Source organism: Physeter macrocephalus, chromosome 19, assembly GCF_002837175.3.
Source record: "Physeter macrocephalus isolate SW-GA chromosome 19, ASM283717v5, whole genome shotgun sequence".
Lineage (NCBI taxonomy): Eukaryota > Metazoa > Chordata > Mammalia > Artiodactyla > Physeteridae > Physeter > Physeter macrocephalus.
The window spans coordinates 39,498,170-39,514,889 of record NC_041232.1 but is presented as its reverse complement, the minus strand read 5'-3'; the positions used below and the strand labels follow the sequence as shown (position 1 = coordinate 39,514,889).

The 16,720-nt window shown below is 37.3% G+C and overlaps 1 long non-coding RNA gene across 1 annotated transcript in view; it reads left to right on the top strand.

The window, feature by feature from the left end:
- LOC114484393 (uncharacterized) overlaps positions 1–10,652 on the top strand; it is a 231,349-nt gene extending 220,697 nt beyond the window's left edge. The window contains exon 4 of the long non-coding RNA XR_003677239.2: positions 9,892–10,652. This is a non-coding gene — a long non-coding RNA (uncharacterized lncRNA). The remainder of the gene's footprint in view (positions 1–9,891) is intronic.
- The last annotated feature ends 6,068 nt before the right edge of the window (positions 10,653–16,720 follow it).

Here is a 16,720-nt window from a genome sequence, read left to right as displayed (position 1 = left end):
AGAGATGCAGGATCTGGAATGTCTAAAAAGTTCAAAGTTCAGGGGGTCTGCTGGTGGCAAAGCCAAGAAATATGGCTTCTGACATTTCAAAGCTCTATGATGTTTTCTGTAGGTTGGAAGAAAGTTGAGGACTGTCAGAATGGGAAAGGGGACTCCCCAGTGGAAGTGTGGTATATGTGTGCAACCACTGGAAGTCAGAGGTGGAGGGGAAATCGTAAACAGCCCACAGAAAGAGATATTGCCCATGTCAAGAGAACTGAGGTAGTAGGTCCCCAGTGATGGTGGAGGGTCTCCAACAGAATCCAAAAAGCACCCCCCAACGCCAGATTCCAAAGGTAACACAGTTTTGCCCCTTATCTCTTTACTGTCCACTGCTCCATTTCTGTGGAGTCAGAGGTGCATAATGAAAGGGGAACCAGTGATAAAGTAAGGTGGGAAAATGGGGACAGGGTGAAATCATCCATGTCCCTCTCCCAGTTCAGGTTCCTTGACCTGTATCAGACCTCAGATGGAGGAGGGGTGATGTTATAAATTGAGTTGGAGTTTGAAGTTTTAAAATTAGGCTGGATTGGCTATTTTATTATTTGAAAATTGAGATTATTTGATAATATTTGAAAGTGATGGGAAAAGCTTTATGACTTACCCAAGATTTCAACAAGTTAGAGGGGTTGGTTGAATGGATTTGCAGAGGTGGTGTAATGAAAGTATAAAATTGAGTTTTGTTTGCGTTTTAGTGAGTCAAGTTATTTTACTCAACCAGTGATAGTCATCTGAGTCACAGAAGATCTAGATAACCAACTGTAAATGTGGATCTGGAGGAGACTGGGGAAGGAGACATCCATTTTGGAGTCCATCCAAACTTTCTTGCTCCATTTAGAATCAGTTCAACCTATAATATTTTCTTGGTGTTATTGCAATACACAATTTATTTTTAAATAATTCCAGTCAAAGTGCTACACACACAGACACACACACACACAAGAGTGATGTCAGCAAGACTGTGGAAGTCCCAGCCCTCACTCTCCCATAGAAACACCACTTTAAAAACTATATATGGACCAAAATATAGTTATGAGATTTCTAGAATCCAGTTAAGAGGTTATAGTACCCCAGGTGAATACAAAGTAGGAGAATAGCCACAGTGAAGCAGTAAAAAGAGTAATTTCACTTACCCATGTCAACCCCTCCCCCAAGCCAGCACAGCTCAGTGCCAGAAGGGAACACGCCATCTAGTGACTTCTTCCTTGTGGGGGGAAGAGACAAGTGGAATGTGCATTCAATGTTCTGGCTTTTCAGAGAGCTGCATGAGTGACTGGTATCTGTATTGCCTGACTTGGGGTGCTGACACAGAGTTGGCATACTTTGAATGCCTGGTGGCTTCTGAGAACAAGGGAGAGTGGGGTGCCTTACTGCTGTGGAACCAGATAATTTGCAGTGCCACAGATAGACACCAGAGGGAGCAAGGCATTAGAAGCACATGAATAAGAAACTGGCAAGCCTTTCTAATTGAGAAATTATAGGCAAAAGCCCAGAGAAGATGCCTCACTCCCAAAAAGGTTTTACAGGCCCCCAGAATCACTGGCCAGGCTGATTGGTGAGGGTCTTGCCACGTAGGAAATCAGTCCATAAAGACTGGGAAAAGTGGCTGTTTTTTCAAATGTGCAGATGCCAACACCAAGTTTTGAGACACATGAAGAAGCAGGGGAAAATGGCCCCCCAAAAGGGACAAACTACACCTCCAGAAACTGATCCTAAAGAAATGGATATATATGAATTACTTGACAAAGAATTAAACACAAAAATGTCCTATGAGCTTAAGAAAATGATACATGAACAAAATGAGAATATTAGCAAAGAGACAGTATAAAAAAGAATGAAACAGAAAATTTGGGGCTTAAGAATACAATAACTCAGGTGAAAAATTCACTAGAGGGATTCAACAGCAGACTTGATCAAGCAGAAGAAAGAATCAGCAAACTCAAAGACACATCATTTGAAATTATCCAATCAGAGGAACAAAAAGAAAAAGAAATGAAAAAAGCCTATAAGGACTTATGGGGCACCATCAAAAGGACTGATATGCACATTATGGGAGTCCTAGAAAGAGAAGAGAGAGAGAAAGGGACAGAAAGCTCATTTAAAGATACAATGGCTGGAAAGTACCAAAATCTGGGGAAAGAATGGACATTCATATTTAAGAAACTTAATGGTCTGTAACTAAGATACACCCAAAGAAATCCACAGTGAGACATGATATAATCAAATTGTCAAAAGCGAAGGGCCAAAAGAATTTTTAAAGCAGCAAGAGAAAAGTGTTTACCACATCCAAGGAGAATCAACATAAGACTATGTGTGGATTTCTCAGCAGAAGATTTGCAAGCCAGAAGGGAGTGTGATGATATATTCAAAGTACTGGAAGCAAAAAGCCCTATAAACCAAGAACACTATCTCTGGCAAAGTTATCCTTCAAAAATGAAGGAGAAATAAAAAATTTTCAAATAAACAAAAGCTGGGAGTTCATCACCATTAGATCTACCTTATAAGAAATGATAAAATGCTTCAAGTTGAAGTGAAAGGGCACTAAACAGCAACACAGAGACAAATGAAAGTTGCTTGCAGGTAAAGGTAAATATACAGAAGAATACAGAATATTGTAACACTGTTTTGATGGTGTGTAAATCACTTTTAATTCTTGTATAGAAGTTAAAAGACAAATATATGAAAAGTGACTATAACTATAAAAATGTTAAGGGATGCCAAAATAAAAAGAAGTAATTTGTGACACCAATAACATGAAGTGTGTGCTTGTGTGTGTGTGTGTGGAGAGAAGTAGAGGTGTTGAGTATTTGTGTTCATTTGAAGTCAATTTGTCATCAGCTTATAATAGATTGTTATTACTATGTTTCATGTAACACTGATGGTAACTACAAAGAAAATATCTATAGAAGATATACAAAAGAAAATGAGAAAGGAATCAAAGCATGTCACTACAAAAAAAAATCAACAAAACACAGAGGAAGACATCAAGAGAGGAAAAGAGTAACAGAAAAAGATATGAGACAGAAAGAAAACAAGTAACAAAATGGCAAAAGTAAGTCCTACCCTATCAACAACTACTTTTAATGTAAATGGATTAAACTTTCCATCAAAAGACAGAGAATAACTTAATGGATAAAAAATGATCCAGGGGCTTCCCTGGTGGCGCAGTGGTTAAGAGTCCGCCTGCCGTTGCAGGGGATACGGGTTCGTGCCCCGGTCCGGGAAGATCCCAGATGCCGCAGAGCGGCTGGACCCGTGAGCCATGGCCACTGAGCCTGTGCATCCGGAGCCTGTGCTCCGCAACGGGAGAGGCCACAACAGTGAGAGGCCTGCGTACAGCAAAAAAAAAAAAAAAAAAAAATGATCCAACTGTATGCTGTCTACAAGAGATCTTGTAGATTAAAGACATACATAGGCTGAAAGGGAATGGATGGAAAAAAGATATTCCATGCAAATGATAATCAAAAGAGAGAAGAGGGTGCCCATACTCATATCATACAAAATGGACTTTAAGTCAAAAACTGTCAAAAAAGACAAAGAAGAACTTTAAGAATAAAAGGGTTAGTTCACTAGGAAGACATAATGATTATAAATATATTTGCACCCCACATCAGTGTACCCACATATATAAAGAACTGAAGGGAGAAATAGACAGCAATACAATGGTGTGGGAGATTTCAGTACTCCACTTTCAATAATGGATAGAATATCCAGACAGAAAATCAATAAAGAAACAGCAGACTTGAACAACATTATAAACCAGTGGATCTAACAGGCGTATATAGACCATGACACCCAACGGCAGAAGAATACACATTCTTCTCAAGTGCACACAGAACATTCTCCAGGGCACATCACATATTAGGTCACAAAATAAGTCTTGACAAATTTAAGATTAAAATTATGCCAAGTATATTCCCAACCACAATGAAATGAAGCTAGAAATTAATAGAAAGAAAAGTGGAAAATTCACAATGTGGACATTAAACAACACTCTTGAATAGCTAAATGTTCAAAGAAATAACCAAAAGGAAAATTATAAAATATCTTGAAACAAATAAAATTGAAAATACAACATATCAAAACATGGCATGCAGCAAAAGCAGTCCTAAGAGTGAAGTTTATAGCGCCCAATGCCTACATTTAATAAAAAAGAAAGAACTCAAAAAACAACCTAGCAGTACACCGTTAGAAAAAAAAGAATAAACTAAGTTCAGATTTAACAGAAAGAAATGATTAAGATTAGAGCAGAAATAAATGGAGAATAGAAAAATAATAGAAAAAAATCAACAAAACTAAGGGTTTGTATTTATCTCTAGGATGCAAGGATGACCTGAAATATGAGAATCAATCAATGTGAAACAAATGTTGGCTAGGATATGGAGAAAAGGGAACATTTGTGCACTGTTGGTGGGAATGTAAATTGGTACAGCCACTATGGAAATCAGTATGAAGGTTCCTCAAAAAATTAGAAATAGAACTCCATATGATCCATCAATCCTATTTCAGGATATTTATCCAAAAAAATTGCATGATTCCACATGTATAAGGTAGTTAAATTCATAGAGTTGAGAGTAAAATGATAATTGCCAGGCGTTGGAGGGAGGGGGGATTGGGGAGTTGCTGTTTAATGGGTATAAAGTTTCAGTCATGCAAGATGAAAAAGTTCTAGAGATCTGTTATATGACATTGTGCTTATAGTTAACAATACTGTATTGTGCACTTAAAATTGTATAAAGAGATTAGGTATCTTGCTATGTTTACACCACAATTTTAAAAAGCATATGATGCTACATTTAGATTTTCTCATAGATAAATTCACGTTTAACCCTTCCGTACCTTTGAGGTGGCGATCTTATGAAGTGCAGTCCTTGTATTCAGGCAGCCCTGAGTTCCAATCGCAAGTAGGGATTATACAACCTTGGACAAATTACCCTTTCTGATGCTCAATTTTCTCCTTTGTAAAGTCACATAATGGTATTTGCCAATGTAATTAGTTCTAAGTAACAGCTGGTTCATTACTTTGTCTTGTTACCAAATCACATACAAAATATGTGAGAGGCAACACTTTATTACACGTATGGCTTGATCCTCTGTCTTTACCTTCATCTTCTCTGGAAGCTCCTTTTTTGTGTGCATGAAATTTTATTGATATATATAAATATTGTTACTTTTCTGGAAACACTGGTCTACATATGAGTACAATGAGTGTCATTAAATCATTAATAGAGCACCGATTAGGTTGAATGATTGATTCAAAGGGATACAAAACATTTCCTTCCAGGGGAGAAAAATATATTACTATTATTCACTAATATGTTAGTAAATATTAAATTAATGTAATTAAAAAATAACGATATGTTAATATTAAAACTTCAAGTAACCATTCAAGTACATCAATGCTAATCATCCAAGAAGAGCAATAGTATGGGCTGATGGTTTATGTGGCACACGCTGTGATATTAGGTAGCGTGTGACCATGACTTCACAGCACTGAGTCCCACTCCCACACAGGCAGTGTGCAGTGGTGCTGAGACAACCAGTGAAAACGCCGCCTGGGTTTGCATACTGGCTTTGCTACTTTTTAACCGTGTGACTTTGAGCAAATCACTTAACCTCTTTGCACCTCAGTTTCCTCCTCTGTAAACTGGGGATAATGATAGTACTACCTCACAGGGTCATTATGAGGACTAGATGAGTTCATGGTTATAAATTAGTTAGAAACAAGCCTGACACCTGGTGAGTGCTATGTATGTTTGTTAAATATAAATCAATGAATACATCAGTCAATAAAATCACGCTGGGCAGAAGCTATTTTATTTTCAATTCTCTTTCGGTGCTCGTGATGGAGTCAAGGAGAAGTTCTCTATCTGGTGCTGAAATGACTTTAAAACTTCCCTAGCCTTTGCTAATCTCACCTTGCAACAAAAAGAAAACAACTCAGCCTCCAAGCTTTGCCAGAAAATAGTACTGCAACAGCACAATAACATGGTTTTAGTGTCATGGAACTTCTTTTTATTGTTATCTTCTGTTTGTGTCAAGTGATTCTGATTTTCCATTTATGGTAGTTATATATAGTTTACTTTAAAATAAAATTCAGTAAAAGTTTTGAATCAATTTAAAGAAAGGCAATAATTTATATTTAAAGAAAGTATATAATTAGCAACAACAACAACAAAAAGAAGGGGTTTCTTAAAGACTACAGTTTGGAAAGGTTTGGATTAGAGCAACAACACAAAGCTAGTAATTCAACGAGAAAGGAGAAGGTTCTATTCTTCAATACTCTGCTTTTTTTACATGGTTTTAGAAATTAATAGAAAGAAAAGTGGAAAATTCACAATGTGGACATTAAACAACACTCTTGAATAGCTAAATGTTCAAAGAAATAACCAAAAGGAAAATTATAAAATATCTTGAAACAAATAAAATTGAAAATACAACATATCAAAACATGGCATGCAGCAAAAGCAGTCCTAAGAGTGAAGTTTATAGCGCCCAATGCCTACATTTAATAAAAAAGAAAGAACTCAAAAAACAACCTAGCAGTACACCGTTAGAAAAAAAAGAATAAACTAAGTTCAGATTTAACAGAAAGAAATGATTAAGATTAGAGCAGAAATAAATGGAGAATAGAAAAATAATAGAAAAAAATCAACAAAACTAAGGGTTTGTATTTATCTCTAGGATGCAAGGATGACCTGAAATATGAGAATCAATCAATGTGAAACAAATGTTGGCTAGGATATGGAGAAAAGGGAACATTTGTGCACTGTTGGTGGGAATGTAAATTGGTACAGCCACTATGGAAATCAGTATGAAGGTTCCTCAAAAAATTAGAAATAGAACTCCATATGATCCATCAATCCTATTTCAGGATATTTATCCAAAAAAATTGCATGATTCCACATGTATAAGGTAGTTAAATTCATAGAGTTGAGAGTAAAATGATAATTGCCAGGCGTTGGAGGGAGGGGGGATTGGGGAGTTGCTGTTTAATGGGTATAAAGTTTCAGTCATGCAAGATGAAAAAGTTCTAGAGATCTGTTATATGACATTGTGCTTATAGTTAACAATACTGTATTGTGCACTTAAAATTGTATAAAGAGATTAGGTATCTTGCTATGTTTACACCACAATTTTAAAAAGCATATGATGCTACATTTAGATTTTCTCATAGATAAATTCACGTTTAACCCTTCCGTACCTTTGAGGTGGCGATCTTATGAAGTGCAGTCCTTGTATTCAGGCAGCCCTGAGTTCCAATCGCAAGTAGGGATTATACAACCTTGGACAAATTACCCTTTCTGATGCTCAATTTTCTCCTTTGTAAAGTCACATAATGGTATTTGCCAATGTAATTAGTTCTAAGTAACAGCTGGTTCATTACTTTGTCTTGTTACCAAATCACATACAAAATATGTGAGAGGCAACACTTTATTACACGTATGGCTTGATCCTCTGTCTTTACCTTCATCTTCTCTGGAAGCTCCTTTTTTGTGTGCATGAAATTTTATTGATATATATAAATATTGTTACTTTTCTGGAAACACTGGTCTACATATGAGTACAATGAGTGTCATTAAATCATTAATAGAGCACCGATTAGGTTGAATGATTGATTCAAAGGGATACAAAACATTTCCTTCCAGGGGAGAAAAATATATTACTATTATTCACTAATATGTTAGTAAATATTAAATTAATGTAATTAAAAAATAACGATATGTTAATATTAAAACTTCAAGTAACCATTCAAGTACATCAATGCTAATCATCCAAGAAGAGCAATAGTATGGGCTGATGGTTTATGTGGCACACGCTGTGATATTAGGTAGCGTGTGACCATGACTTCACAGCACTGAGTCCCACTCCCACACAGGCAGTGTGCAGTGGTGCTGAGACAACCAGTGAAAACGCCGCCTGGGTTTGCATACTGGCTTTGCTACTTTTTAACCGTGTGACTTTGAGCAAATCACTTAACCTCTTTGCACCTCAGTTTCCTCCTCTGTAAACTGGGGATAATGATAGTACTACCTCACAGGGTCATTATGAGGACTAGATGAGTTCATGGTTATAAATTAGTTAGAAACAAGCCTGACACCTGGTGAGTGCTATGTATGTTTGTTAAATATAAATCAATGAATACATCAGTCAATAAAATCACGCTGGGCAGAAGCTATTTTATTTTCAATTCTCTTTCGGTGCTCGTGATGGAGTCAAGGAGAAGTTCTCTATCTGGTGCTGAAATGACTTTAAAACTTCCCTAGCCTTTGCTAATCTCACCTTGCAACAAAAAGAAAACAACTCAGCCTCCAAGCTTTGCCAGAAAATAGTACTGCAACAGCACAATAACATGGTTTTAGTGTCATGGAACTTCTTTTTATTGTTATCTTCTGTTTGTGTCAAGTGATTCTGATTTTCCATTTATGGTAGTTATATATAGTTTACTTTAAAATAAAATTCAGTAAAAGTTTTGAATCAATTTAAAGAAAGGCAATAATTTATATTTAAAGAAAGTATATAATTAGCAACAACAACAACAAAAAGAAGGGGTTTCTTAAAGACTACAGTTTGGAAAGGTTTGGATTAGAGCAACAACACAAAGCTAGTAATTCAACGAGAAAGGAGAAGGTTCTATTCTTCAATACTCTGCTTTTTTTACATGGTTTCCGTACACACTGGCCTCAAGCTACCTCTTTATCCATCTGTGCAAAGTGCATGGTTTTTGTCTGCCTTCCAAAATCGCCACTCGCCTTGTCTAAGACACGCTGTCAAATAGAAGTGGGCAGGGAGGGTAAGCACTTTGCATTGTTGTTTGAGTAGACCTTTTCTGCCGAAAAGTGTTTGGTCCAGCTATCTCAGGAGTTCCACTAATTGCCTCATTAGGCAGTCTCAATGCAGAAACAATATTTAAGTACATCATTGTAACCCTTGGGTATATGTAGGATTTAATAGCAGATGAAGCCAAATGAGCTGAAATGGAATATTTATTTCTTTTTTAATAAACAGTCTTAAATTCTCATTAAAAAAGAGAGTAGACAATTCATGCTTTTCAGCAAGATGTAGTCTTTCCTAAGTTGTAAATGCTTCTGAGCCATTTGGAGAGACTTTGAAATATTTTCTGCAAATTATCCTAACATTTTCTAGGCATAGGATATTTAATAAGAGCTTTACTTCCTACAAAGTTAGGAGGTACAATATGTGAATCACAATACCAAAATACACCGTAGTATGTAAATTTATATGTAATGCATGTGTTCATGAAGGAGAATTGCCCCTTTTTAATACGTAAGGTAGCTTTTAATAATTATGTTGAAAATATCCCCAACAAGTGTTACTATAATCCACGTTTGGCTTTATAGTTGTCTAATGTAAGTATTGTCTCCAAGTCAGGGGACAGAGGAGAATAAACACTGGCAGGGACAGAGAAGCAATCTGCTGCCATCCCTTGTGTTTTTCAATTGATCATATGAAGGAAGGGTGACCAAGGACAAAAGCCTCCACACCCCCTAAAACTCAGCTGTTCTGATATTTGAAATTCCTCCCCGTTTCCGTGTCATTGTATCTACCTGGTTTCCATCACCTAATTACTTCACACCTGGATCATTGCCACAATCTCCAAACTGGCCTCTTAATGTTAGTCTCTCTCCCTCTCCACCCGCATCTCAACTTGCTCTCTGTAGTGACTGGTCTTCCTACAGTCCTGTCCCCACCTGCACCTTCTTCCTCTAAGATCTTCTCTGGTTACCCATTGCCTTAGGATGGAGTCCGAGAGCCTTAGCCTTGCTTTCATCATGTGCAACAATCTGGCTTCAGCTGTTTTCCAGCATGTTTTTTCTCTTCCTAGCACAGAACACTCCAGCAAGATTGTTCTGGAGTTCTCATTCTCCTCCTTCCCAGTGCGTCTTGCTGCCGGGCTTCTGAGGCTGATTTCCTACCTGTGTGCTCTCCTTCATCATCTGCATTCCACCATCCATTAAGACACAGCCCAAGTTCTACTTGCAACCACTGCAGTCAAGAGCAAAACCAGTCCTTTCACTCAGCTGGATCTCTCTTCAGTGGCCTTTTCTTTCTATACCATGGATTGCTATTTAAAGTTTTATGTGTTTATTGCCAAGTCTTTTACATTAGCTCTGAAGCTACTAAGAGCAGAGACCATCTCATAATAAATATTTGCTGTGCCTTGAGTATGAGAACTGCTTATACACTTAGGCACTGGTGTATAGGTGTATAAATCAGTTGATTAATTAATTATGTGCTTTGCTAATTTGGTTCTGTAAAATGATCAGTTGCCATTTTGGACAACTATTAGAAACTTCTGAATTTTTGAAGAGATTTCTGGGAAATATGTGGCCTATTATAAGAACTAGATTTTTGAATTTCTCTCTGTTTTGAGCTTCAGTGGAAACTAGCACGTATGGTGAAAACAGGGATAGTCAATAAATGCTGAAAGAAAGAACCAATGAATGAATGACTGAGCATTGAGTATGTTTTTCTGTTCTTGGTCTTCTCCTTAGGCCACCTGTACGTAAGACCTCTCTATTCTATGCCTACAAAAGTTGATCATAAAATTATGTAATCTTCATTCTTATGTTTATTGTTTGTGATTATAACAATCCTCAGATATCAACTTTATATTTACAGAAAGATCATTGATTAATAAAACATGTTAATCTTCATTATCATTGCAACCTAACCAATAAAAATCTTTGTGATCATATTGCTGAGATTGTTACTATCTATCACAAATGTGTATTGGGGTCAGAAAGATAAAATTACCTGTCTTTGGGTGGGATCTGCTATTTGACCACTTACTTTGAAGATATGTGTATGTGCACTGCTGGTAGTAGAGTAAATGGATAGACGCTTTCAGGAAATTAGGTAGGCAACATGAGACAGTCAACTTTAAAAGGCTGAATCCTTTGATCTCATAATTCCATTTAATAGAATTAGAAAATAATCATGCATGTACACAAAGATTTAGCTCTGAAAATGTTCATCTTAGCATTGTTTCAAATACAGGTAATTGGAACCAATAAAAATACCTGATCATAAATTGGACAAATTGGGTAAATTTGATATCCCACATAATGGAACATATACACTTATTAAAAATAATTTTTAGGATTTTACATAATAATGAAATGGAAAGAGATCCATGGAAAACTATATTGTTAAATTGAAAAAAATCGTGACAAATAGTATGTGGACAATGATTCATTTTAATACAAGAAATTATATATATGTGTATATACATATATATGGACCCCAACATGTTAAGAATAGTTATGTCTGGAAGGTGGAATTATGTGAGAATTTTCTTCTTTTTTGTATATATCTATATATTCTAAATTTTTAGAATAGATATGATAGTTTAAATATGTATGAAAATATAAAAGAATATGGACATTTACTTAACGTTTTATTATCAAGCAACATTTAATTCTTTGTCTCATCATATTGTAAAATGTCATTTCTATTATCAAGCAAATACTTTGATAAAGTTCTGAGAGGAAGGCTACTGCTACTGCTGCTTAAAACTATTGCCCTCAAAGAGCTTCAGGATTTTAGCATTCTTATGTGGATCTAGGCAGTTAAATTTAGGAGATAAAAAATAAAGTTTAAGCACACAAATGTTTATTTTTTTAACATGGTCTTTTATTGTACCTTTGCAAAAGATAGAGATAGATAGATCTTGAAAATATAATTCCAGGGAGAGAATTCTGATACTTGTAACAAATATATTCTAAAATAGAGTTTACTGTAGCTGATAAAAGCCAAGGATCATCTTCCTCTGGGAGGCAGATGGTGACTGTTTTCAACCACCTGGAGGGGCTTTGAGACATGGGGAATTCAATTTTTGCAACTCAGAAATTTCAAATGCAGTCAGGACAAATAAAAAATACTATACATGTCACTTGCTCTTTCTTCTTTTCGTGCCTCTTCCTCTGTGTCGTTTTTCTTTTCTTTGGCTCTCTCTTCTTTCATCCTTGCCTTTTTCATCCTCTGGCCTGCTAGAAATGACTGAGTTAATGTCCACCAGAATGAAGTACTCCTGCATGACTAAAACGCAATAATTACCCTTCTTTTTCTAACTTCTTGTCTTGCTGATGTCTTTTATCAAGGTTTAGATTTTTGGAGCCCAGTGTTCTCAGAGTGAAGTCCCACCCCAATTGTACGTTAGCGCTTTGGAGGGACACTCATGCTTTCCTGCCACTAGGGGACCATTTTGTACAATATAGTGCTTCAACTGACCCATTATCATTTATTTACACTGAACCCAGCTCTTCCCAGTCTATGTGGTAAGAAGGCTGTCAGAAGAGAACCTATGTAAGCTCACCTTGGGCAGCTTTACTGGGGGGCAAAAATGGAGGTGAAAATGAATTACCCTCATGGTCCCTCTCTTTATTTTTTCCCCCAGCTTTATTAAGATATAACTGACATATAACATTGCATACGTTTAGGGTATATAATTTAATGATACACATATGTATTGCGAATTGTTCACCACGATAAAGTTAGTTAATACCTCATCCACCTTTTGTTAACCTTTTGTCGGTGTTGTTGTTATGATGAGAACATGTAAGATCTACTCTCCTAGCAACTTTCAAGTATACAGTACAGAATCGTTACTTATCCTCTCTCTTCCTCATGCTTTGCTAGGATGCGCCTCCCTTAGCCAGGAGGATTAGACCCATTATTTTACTTGTCCCCTTGCAATTTGGCAGGATTTTTTTTTTTTTTTTTTTTTCAGCAGAAACACTGCAAAAGATGGTGGTGGGGGCAAAGGAGTCAGGAAAACTGAGAAAGAGCAGGTTCCAGTTTGGTCTTTTCTAGGTAACAGAGACCATTTATAGTACTATGAGTACCACAAAAGGAGACAAGAAACAGCAAGACCTGATATGAGAAGCCATGAGGGCCTCCATTTGTATGGAAAATGGGAGAGTCAGAAATGTCAAACTGTGCAAGCCTCGTGAACAAGTGACAAAACGTAGCAATTACCTTGGAAGTAAGAGGGGTCTCCTGCTATTAACAGTAGGCAAGGAAGAGGGTTCAAATGAGAAAAGCCACAAGCCAATTTCTCTTGGTCAGTTGAATTCACTCAACCCAACACCGTTTGCCTTCCACCTGGATCCTTGCTTTACTGCTGACACTGCACGCCGTCTCCGGTCAGTGGTTGAACTGGAGTGTACGGATCTGAGCTCACTGGTAGAACATGGTTGCTCTACTTTTGCAGAGTGCCTTGAGGGTTTCTTTTTGCCTCCGAGAATTCCAGTGCATTGCTGGGAAAACTTAAGGTTAATGTCTCCAGCGTTGAGAATGGTGTCACTTAGGCTCTTAGTTCCATCTATTTACACAGCAGGCAGCTTTGCATTTGGTTGTAAAGAAGAAATGCCCCAGTGGGTTTTCCTTCTCTGCAGAGAAAGTGTGCTTCTGGCCTTTTGTGGGCCAGACAGAAAGCGGTGGTGGGATGAGCTGAGGGAAAAGGGACTCCCAGGTGTTCTTGACCATAGCCCCTAACTAAGGAGAAGCCAGAATTCACCAGTGTCTATAATAAATATTTAACTGTGCTTTGTTCTACATCAAACTGATAAATGTTGATACATTCTTTATATTATTTACATATCTGTTTACTTTGCTGTGATTTTTTTTTTTTTTCCTTCTGGGATTTGGAGACATGAATAACTGTTTTCCTTAGTTGCTTTTAGGCATCTCCCATTAGGCTCTGAAGGTCTGCATGTTTTCTAAGATCCTGGTCTGCTCACTGGGGCTGAGTTTGGAAAAGTACTTGAAGAAGAAGAATCTAAAAGAAGTGAATAGGAAAGGATGGGGGTCAGCAGTAGAGCACCTAGGCTTAGTGGTGAAGTGAGTCGGAAATAGTTCAGAAAAAGCAAAATGGAAGTCAGACTTATGATATTATTTTGACTCTCTCCGACATAGTGTTTGAGGTTAAATCAAAGGCCCACTTGCTTAGAGATGGCACTATTGGATCTGATGGCATTAAGCAGTCCATATGATTTGGGGGAATGATAAATTTAAAGGTTCATTGCTGTTGCACAAAACCATCATTGTTATTTTAAGCTTAAGTTTCATTTGGGCTGGAAGAATTGTCCATTGCCTGGAAATAACTGCTGTAGCCAGGGCCGGCACCCGTCAGCAGGAATATCTGCCAGCTGCTTTCCTTGGGGAGCAGTTCTGTGTCCTGGGGAAAGTACAAATTTTATTTTATTATTTTAGCTGGGCAGAGTCCCTGTTTAAAAGGAGCAGTGGTGGATATGGGAGTGGTTTGTTTTGTTTAGAATGGCGGTTCACAGACATCAGTGTGCGTACAGATCACCTGGAGAGCTTGTTAAATGCAGGTTCTGGGGCTCCACCCTAGAGATTCTGATTCAGTGAGACTATAGCGGGACTGAGGGATCTGCATTTTTAACTAGGACCTTAAGCGATGCTTGTCAAAATGGTGTGCAGACCACACTTTGAGAAACATTGGTTTGTGAATTTTAAATCAGTATTATCTCATGAAAGAAAGAAGTCTCTTCTGACATCTCACCGAAAATCCATTTATACAGTTAGATTTTTCTAGCTACTTCCCAGCCTAAGTCTGGCAGAACAGTGATCTCAGTACAGCCCTTATCGAGAGATGTCACAACAAACTGCTTCACATTATTGCATTGAAAACAAGTAAGTGTTGAGTTTGGGCATCCCTTTCTTCCTCTTCCTCCTGAATTCAGGGTGTTCCAGGGCTTCAGCATTTGCCTGGCCCTTAAAGACTTCAGCTTTAGACACAGCTGTGTCCTGGCCATGGGACATTCTTTCAAGTATGGGGTCTCTTAACAATGGGAGGTGGAAATGTGGAGTGATTTCTTGAGAAGTTCAGAATTTTTGCCCCTGAATTACTTGATGTAGAATTTTCTTTTTTGTCCAAATAACCCAAGTAATACTCTTGTCCCTTTTGTTTCATCGATTAGAGTTTTGTTTAATGGAGAGTTACACAATGGCAAAGTAAATCAGATGCTTGCAAACATTTTAGTGTAGAAAGAGATTTCTACGTTGACACTGGAGTATCTGTGATTCAACAGGTTTTGGTGGAAAGAGCCTTGGACTTAGAACCTGAAGCCCCAGGTTTATATGTTTATAAAAGGCAGTCGGCCTTTTATCTCCTTAGGGACTCTCACTCCGGGGAGAACGTGCATATCCTACCATATCCTAGGTCCCACATGAGCTGCTCAACTTTGGGCAAGTCATGTTCCCTCTCAGGGCTTCCATTTCTCAGCTGTAAATCAAGGATGATGATGATCTACTGTGTAGGTGATTGTAAGGATAAAAGAAAGTAGGTATTCAATGCTTGGTGAATATTGAAACTCAGAAAATAGAATAATTATTTTATTTAAAAACAAAAAACCCCTAGGTTCGTATATTGACATTTATCAACTATATGGCAATGGGCAAGTCATGTTGTCATCCTGGACCCAAAATGGGGAGAACACTGCACACCTAGTTTAGGTGGTAAAAAGGAGTGAATGAACTAATACATGTCAGGGCACTTTGTGGAAGAATGCTACCACCCATACCTTATAATTATTTATGAACTTCTCTAAGACATTGAATACTGGATTACAGAGTCTTTGCTCTTTTCTATGTAGTTTTAGCCATAGAGCACTCTTGGGCTCTGAAATTCAAGATGTTCTGTAAGTTTTACTTCATTCATCTTTTAATTTAGTATTGCTCAGAATAGGGAGAGAGGTGTCATAAAAGCAATGACTATGCAAATGAATGGTTTATTCTAAAAATCCAAGGCCTGCAGATTATTTGTAAAAACGTCAGTGTATATTCTCTGGGTGACCAGTGTATCACCAATGTCAGGCCCTCTCCCTCTACCCTGGACTAAAACCAGTGCCCGTGAACAAAGAAGACCGGGTCAAGATGAAAGTAACAAGGATGTCTTTAGGTCTGAAATTCTCCATAAAGCAATCTATGCCTTGTAAAAGTACAAAGTCTTACCTTTTAACTCATGTCAACTTACTTCCTAGTACTTTTCTCATCTGTCCAGGGAGAAGGTAAACCTCAGGAAGAACAGCGAATGGTATGATTTTCCTAGTGAAGACGTAGCACATGCCTGAAAAGAATTATTTTTTCCTCCATATTTATTTATTTGTTTTTAATTGAGATATAATTGACATATAATTATATTAGTTTCAGGTGTACAAAATAATGATTCAATATTTGTATATATTGTGAAATGATCACCACAAGTCTAGTAAATATCCATCACCACACAGAATTACAATTTGTTTTTCTCTGTGATGAGAACTTTTAAGATCTACTCTCTTAGCAACTTTCAAATATATAATACAGTATTGTTAACTATAGTCACCTTGCTGTACATGACATCCCCCGGACCTATTTACCGTATAACGGGAAGTTTGCATATTTTGACCACCTTTACCCATTTCACCTATCCTGCCCCACACAACCTCCACCTCTGGTGACTACCAATCTGTTTTCTGTATCTATGAGTTCTGTTTTTATTTTTATGCTTTTTTTAGATTCCACATATACGTGAGATCATTTGGTGCTTGTTTTTCTCTGTCTGACCTATTTCACTTAGTGTGATGCTCTCAAGGTCCATCCATGTTGTTGCAATTTCTTTCTTTGTTAGAGCTGCATAACATCCCGTTGA